General features: G+C 37.0%; 1 long non-coding RNA gene across 1 annotated transcript; it reads left to right on the top strand.

The window, feature by feature from the left end:
* Positions 1 to 3322: 3322 nt before the first annotated feature.
* Positions 3323 to 5672, top strand: LOC145816722 (uncharacterized). The gene is made up of 3 exons (XR_014358810.1): positions 3323 to 3723; positions 4222 to 4260; positions 5411 to 5672. It is a non-coding gene; the product is annotated as an uncharacterized LOC145816722 (long non-coding RNA).
* The last annotated feature ends 1308 nt before the right edge of the window (positions 5673 to 6980 follow it).

Raw genomic sequence — 6980 nt, 5'->3', positions numbered from 1 at the left:
TTTGTGATCCTGGCATTGTAGTGGTAGCTCAATGGATATATTGTTATAATTATTATTAGTTTTGTTTGCTATTATATACTATTAAATGCTTCCGTTCAGGCCCCGTAGATTATATTCATCAGGTTTTAGGTCCGTTTTCTGAAGTGGTCATGCCCAAACTTTTAGGGGCGAGTTAGGGGCGTGACAAGTGGTATCAGAGCACGAGTTGCTATCTCACACACGGATCCATTGAGCTGTAGGATGTCTAGAAAAGACTTAGGCTTCATGCATGACATCCTTAGTACATACGAAAAGACTGATAGCAACGGTAAATGTAATATGTTCATGTTAATGATTATGAGCCATGTTTATTGTACATTCCTTGTGTATATTTTGATTGATTGTTGTGTAGAGCATGGCGGAAATAAGGATCGAGGATCACCTCGGGTTGGTTAGACAAAATGAAAAGGGAAAGTGATTGGTGAGTAATGCACATGCAAATTTTGGTTGATTTTGGAACTGATAGTTACCTATCATTTAATTAGATGACTTGCAAATTGCTTAAACACTAAGTATGGAATATTCATGATATAGTTATGTCTTCCTTGTCATGGTACTGTATGGAGCTATGATTTGAAAACAAAATATTGGGATATGTACTTTGATTATCCTATTCTGTTAAGCGCATGACAATGACATGATATGACAAGCAATGCTTTATTTTTTGATATGTTATGTTACGAATTAAGGAATGATGATGGTTTCAGTATGTTACAAGATATGTTTTGCCATCGACGGTCTTGTACGGATGGTGCCACCGACGGTCTTGTACGGGTGGATTATGATCAAGCATAAACTCTAAGTTCTATTTTGATTCGTATAACTAGGAATATGTATGAATATGTTTCTATTTATCTGTTTCGTTTATGTGCAATCGGGATCGATTATGGAATCCAAGATTTGCGATTTGAAGTCTGTAATCTGATTTGTTTACGTGTATCCTGTAATTTGCGATCAGGATTTCGTGTAAAAATGATTGAATGATATAAAGGACCTTAACCACATCGCATGTCTACTTACACGAGACAAAAAAAAAAAAAGAAGAGAAGAGAGAGTAGCTATTGACTACTTCGACGTCAAACTAAATGATCGGTAACTAGCTAAGCTACTACAAGAATTCAAATTCTGCCTTTGTATATAAGTGATTTAAGACTGAGAAATCATTTCTGTGAACCATTTGTGTAACTATGCAAATGTTAGCGATTATGACATTGTCCTGTATCACCTATATGGTAGTTATGATGTGAACTATTTTGCATGATATCGTGGATTTTGGTGAAAACAAATGGACATGGGAATATTCCATTTTGTTAATAGGTTAGCAATACGTATTGGACATTTACCTTCTCTTGCATATTTAGACAACCTTGTACAATACTCACTACATGATTATAAATTGATTGAGCTCGTTGATTGGTCTCTAATTTTTGTATGACCGTTTGCTGATCCACAATAAGTACAAGATGTGAATATGAAACCATGTGATTGACCTCGTGTCTTCCAGTAAGAAAAAGAAGAATTGTTTGAATGATAGAAAAAAAAAAGAAGAAGAAGAGAAGAGGCCAAATTAATTTGTGCTATGAAAAGAAAAAAAGTGCTAGTAAAGGAAAATATCATACCTGATGGTTATGATTGATTAATCAAGTAAGATTTTGAATTCGATTTCTAGCCTTGTTTTGATAGCTGTATTGATTATCCAGATTTGAACTTATGACGGCATGATTAGGTGTTTATAATGGGGATTCTTCTTCCCACCGTTCCGATCTTGTCAACAATTAGTAAATGTGGTTTTGACTCCACATAACGATATGATTTTTATATGTTTTCGGAAATGAAATATGACTTTGAGCTTATCATTGTATTGGGGACTGGTGAAATGGAACATATTGTGCCTCTTAGGCAGAACCTTATTTGGTAGGTTCTAAGATCTGATTTAATGATGCAAAATCGGATTTTTATTTGACCACGTAATTAAGTTATTTTGAGGACTATATGTAACCGTAATGGTCATGTACCACCGAGTAAATTGCCTTATAAGATTCACTTAAGGAATTAATGTATGCTGTAGGAATTTATAAATCATGTTTTTCAGTCCTTGTTTTGTACTTTTAAATGTTTACGGTGAAATCCCCTGAGCAGTTAAGATTAAATAGTGAAACCATGTTTAAGAATGCCTATTTGTTTAACAAGAAACGTATCTGTTATACTTAGAATAATCGAATAAGGAATTGGAAGCCTTAAAGGTTGAATTATCTGAATTGATTATGTATCTGTGATCAGCATAATTTTTATGTAATCTTAAGTATGTTTATGAGATTTCAATTTCGGAATGATTAAATGATAGGATTTTATCCTACATGTTTTTATGTATGACCATCTATGTATATATCTAAGTCTTCTTACGCATAGAAAGAAATAAGGATTGAAAAGAAGAGCATAGATCTTCAAGGAAGTAAGTGAGGAAGTGAAAAGGGTGTAGAGATTTCAAAGCTTAAGGTATGTTTGATCTTTTGTTTGGCCTCTCTTGAAGTTAAGTAGGAACTCCTCTACGTAATTGTTTTTAAGGAAGTAATGGTATGATGGTCTTCACTGTTTTTTTTTAATGTCAAGAGGAATAAAGAATTGGTGATGCCGTTAAGTGAAATGTAATCAAAAATTTGTCGTTAATTGAGAAGTTGTTATGGACTTTGGGATTATAAATGGTTAGTGTTGCTTCTTACCCGTTGAAATTCTGATATGTATGTGTTGATCAAAAGTATTTGTGACCTATCCTATCCCAAGTGTGGATCTAGTTTTGGGAACATTACAGGGTGTGTTTCCGTTTATGTTTAAATTATCTTCTATTTGGTTTCTCCAATTTCGAGGACGAAATTTTTTTTAAGGAGGGAAGGGTGTGACGACCCAGAATTTTTCCCTCCGCTCGAGCGGAGGAGTTTACGCTCGAGCGGACTTTTGGAGTTCTCAGTAATTTTGCAGACGGCCTGAGATTCTGGGAGTTGTGAATCTCCGCTCGAGCGGAGAAGTTGACGCTCGAGCGGACTGCTTTATGTGCGCGCTCGAGCGGTTGAAGCGACGCTCGAGCGTGAGAAGTAAGATTTCCCTTGACATTGTAGTGGTGTATTTGGAACCTCATTATTTTATTTTGGGGTCTTGATGGTGGTGGTAATATGATGGTAGAGTAAGATTGGATCAAAAACTTTAGTTTGAATATTTTGTCTACGATCAGCCGTCACTCTTTTACCCTTTTCTTTTTTCACACTTTGAATTTGGATTTGGGGTTGGAACCATTGGAAAGCTTATTTTCGGGGCTTCAATTTGAGCACAAGAACGACTTAAAACGGAGTCCGGATGGGAGAGTTATGCCTATTTGAAGTTTTGACATCTGTGCTGAATGCATGTACGCTCGAGCGTGAAGATGTGCGCTCGAGCGGGTTTTTCGGACCAGCAGCTTTAAAAACGGGATTTTGGATCATTTTAGATGTTTTTCTTCTTTCCTCTTCCTTCCTCTCTTCCATGTCCGAAACCCTAGCCCCCAAACCCTTGAATTCCTTTACTTTGATCACGATCCACCATGGTTTTTGGCATCAAGGATGAAGAACAAGGGAGGATTAATGTTTTTACCCGATTGGAACTTGGATTTGCGAAGGCTTCTTTCCAAGCTCACTCTTTTGCTTGATTATTGAGGTAGGGGTTCTATTTTCTTCAATACTTACATCCATGGTTAGATTTGAGGTATTTTCATTGTATAATGTACGAATTTGCATTTTTGAGCAAATAGAGTAAATTATGAGATTTGGGAATTTCGGGTTTGAGGCATTAAGGGTTCAATTGATGGGTTAAGGTGATGGAGTATGACCCTTAGATGTATAATCAAGGAGAAAATTGGGATGTAAGGTCATGGTATGAGAAGTTTGAATTTTTATGGAAAACTTTATTTTTCTTGAAACCCTAGGTTAATTTGTGATGATAAATAATGATTTTGCCCAAATTGAAAATAGAATCATGGAATTGGTGGGTTGAATTATGCATGTACAAGTTGAATTGGATTTCTGGGATGTTTTGCAATAATGTTAAAAATTTATGAATGAACCTTGTTATGGGCATTATAAATCATGATAAATTGAGAAAGGAAATTAGGGGAAATGATTTAAAGAATTAATGTGTGACTTCATATGTGTGTAGGACACGCTTCGGGAGGAATAAATGCTCCACCAATGCACTGTGAGTAGTAGTACGCTTTACCACCGCTAATGCTTGTCATTAGTATTCTGTTAATTTCGTTACTTATGTATGTAAATGATTCAAGGAAGATAGATGTTATATGTTTATGTAAATGATTCACGGAAGATAAATGTCATATGTATGTAAATGATTCAAGGAAGATAAATGTCATATGTATATAAATGGTTCAAGGAAGATAAATGTTATATGTTTATGTAAATGATTCAAGGAAGGTACATAAGTAAGAGAAAGAATAAAACAACCCTCCTATGATTCTGGAATTCTGTAAAACTCTGAAATAAGTTTGCTATGATAATGTTTGGGCTAAATGCCAATAAGTTTAATGCCAATATATGTAAGAGCTAAAGGCCAACAAGTCTATATAATCAAGAAATGCTCTAGTTATGATATATTACGTTTGAATTAATGAATTCATGATATCCTTAGCACATGGCCCTTACCCGGGGGTAATAATACCGTGGTTTAAATAATTAAGTTACAATTGTATGTACGTTACAAGTTCAAGTATATGACAAGTATAAGCATGTTACAAGTTCACGTATGCTATAAATTTAAGTATGTTACAAGTTTAAGTACGATACAAGCTTAAGTATGTTACAAGCTATGTTACAAGTTTACGTATGTACAAGTTTCAAGTGTATTTCAAGGGCCCTGTGCCACAAGTTTCAAGTGCATTTTCAAGGGCTTTAATGCCAACATGTTTACAAGGGCTTTATGCCATTTTCAAGGGCTTTATTGCCAACATGTTTACAAGGGCTTTATGCCATTTTCAAGGGCTTTAATGCCAATATGTTTACAAGGGCTTTATGCCATTTTCAAGGGCTTTAACGCCAACAAGTTTCAAGGGCCTTAGTGCCATATGTTACAAGGGCTTTATGCCACAAGTTACAAGGGCCTCGTGCCACACGTTTCAAGGGCCTCGTGCCACCATGTTTCAAAGGCTTTTATAACCATCATGTTTATGTTGTAGGATTGGGCTTAAGGCCATATGAAATGAAAACAGGAACAGATTAACTACATGATCTTCGTATTTATTTATGCATTGTTATGTATTATGTTTAAATTGTACATTTATGTTTCATACTATTCACTGAGCCCGGCTCACCCTCTGTTATGTCTGTTTCTGTAGGCACTCAACCTGGAGATTCAACCTTCACCTGTGGCTTTTGTTACCCAGTTGTCAAACCCTGAGTATCTAAGCCTTAGATGTTGATTGTTCAAGTTATGGAGTTTTACTAGTTTTAATTTGTACCTTAAATGTCTGTTAAGATCGACATATATGTATGTGTACATAGCCATCTTCAGGTGCACGTCACTGTATATTTAACAGCACGATGTTCTGTTTGTGATCCTGGCATGGTAGTGGTAGCTCAATGGATATATTGTTATAATTATTATTAGTTTTGTTTGCTATCATATACTATTAAATGCTTCCGTTCAGGCCCCGTAGATTATATTCATCAGGTTTTAGGTCCGTTTTCTGATGTGGTCATGCCCAAACTTTTAGGGGCGAGTTAGGGGCGTGACAGCAAAACTGCGCAATGAGGCGATAAAATGCATGCAAAATGTAAGTAGTGTGCACAAAGCTGCGCCGTGAGGTGCGCAAGATAGCGCGATAAAACGCGTGCAAAATGCAAGTAATGTGCCTAAAATAGTGCAATGAGGTGCGCAAGATAGTGCGATAAAATGCATGCAAAATGCATGTAATGTGCAGAAAACAGCGCGATGAGGTTCGCAAGATAGCGCGAAAAAATGTATGCAAAATGCAAGTAATGTGCACAAAACAGTGCAATGAGGTGCACAAGATAGCGCGATTAAATGCATGCAAAATGCAAGTATTGTGCACAAAACAGCGCAATGTGGTGCGCAAGATGGCGCGATAAAATGCAAGCAAATTGCAAGTAGTGTGCACAAAACTGCGCAATGAGGTGGGCAAGATTGCGCGATAAAATGCGTTCAAAATGCAAATAACGTGCATAAAACACTGCAGTGAGGTGCGCAAGATAGCGCGATAAAATGCATGCAAAATGCAAGTAATGTGCAGAAAACAGCGCGATGAGGTGCGCAAGATGGCGCGATAAAATGCATGCAAAATGCAAGTAATGTGCACAAAACAGTGCAATGAGGTGCGTAAGATAGCTTGATAAAATGCATACAAAATGCAAGTAGTGTGCACAAAACTGCGCAATGAGGTGCGCAAGATGGCGCGATAAAAACCATGCAAAAGGCAAGTAGTGTGCACAAAACTGCGCAATGAGGTGCGCAAGATAGCGCGATAAAATGCGTGCAAAATGTAAGTAATGTGCACAAAATAGTGCAATGAGGTGCGCAAGATAGCGCGACAAAATGCATGGAAAATGCAAGTAGTGTGCACAAAACTGCGCAATGAGGTGCGCAAGATGGCGTGATAAAATGCAAGCAAAATGCAAGTAGTGTGCACAAAACAGCGCAACGAGGTACGCAAGATTGCGCGATAAAATTCGTGCAAAATGCAAGTAAGGTACCTAAAACGGTGCAATGAGGTGCGCAAGATAGAGCTATAAAATCCATGCAAAATGCAAGCAATGTGCGGAAAACAGTGCAATGTGGTGCGCAAAATGGCGCGATAAAATGCATGCAAAATGCAAGTAGTGTTCACAAAACTGCGCGATGAGGTGCACAAGATGGGGTGATAAAATGCATGCAAAATGCAAGTAGCG

Source organism: Camellia sinensis, unplaced genomic scaffold, assembly GCF_055761805.1.
Source record: "Camellia sinensis isolate YWXY unplaced genomic scaffold, ASM5576180v1 Unanchor4, whole genome shotgun sequence".
NCBI lineage: Eukaryota > Viridiplantae > Streptophyta > Magnoliopsida > Ericales > Theaceae > Camellia > Camellia sinensis.
Note: the sequence above shows the minus strand (reverse complement) of the source record. Positions and strands in the feature narration are given on the sequence as shown.